Source organism: Pan troglodytes, chromosome 4 (assembly GCF_028858775.2).
Source record: "Pan troglodytes isolate AG18354 chromosome 4, NHGRI_mPanTro3-v2.0_pri, whole genome shotgun sequence".
NCBI lineage: Eukaryota > Metazoa > Chordata > Mammalia > Primates > Hominidae > Pan > Pan troglodytes.
In genome coordinates, this window is record NC_072402.2 from 17,740,518 (window position 1) to 17,740,938 (window position 421).

Consider the following 421-nt stretch of genomic DNA (forward strand, 5'->3'; position numbering starts at 1 on the left):
AAAAAAAAAAAAAAAAAAAAAAAAAAAAGGAACTGGTATGCATATCAAACTAGTGTCAGAATAGCTGATTCTCCAGGAAACCCAGAGAATAGTGAACTCAACAAAACTGTTGCCGTAAAAATAATGTTTTTATGAATAAAGGATAGCTAAAAATGAATTAGCAACACCAAAACTATTTCTAAATAATGATCTGTAAATAATAAGCATAGTTTTAATTACTAGACTGAATGATAAAAGCCATCTATAGTGCTGGGCCCCGCTGGGGACCGTTTCAGAGCATCAATTGCTCAAAAATGACTGTACCTTCCAGTGTTAAGATCTGTGTCTTTGGATTCCAGAGTCAATTCAGGATTTCATCCCTGCCAGTTAATGGATATCCATGATGAACTTTTCATCTGGGTGTGCTTTTGCAGATTGCTCT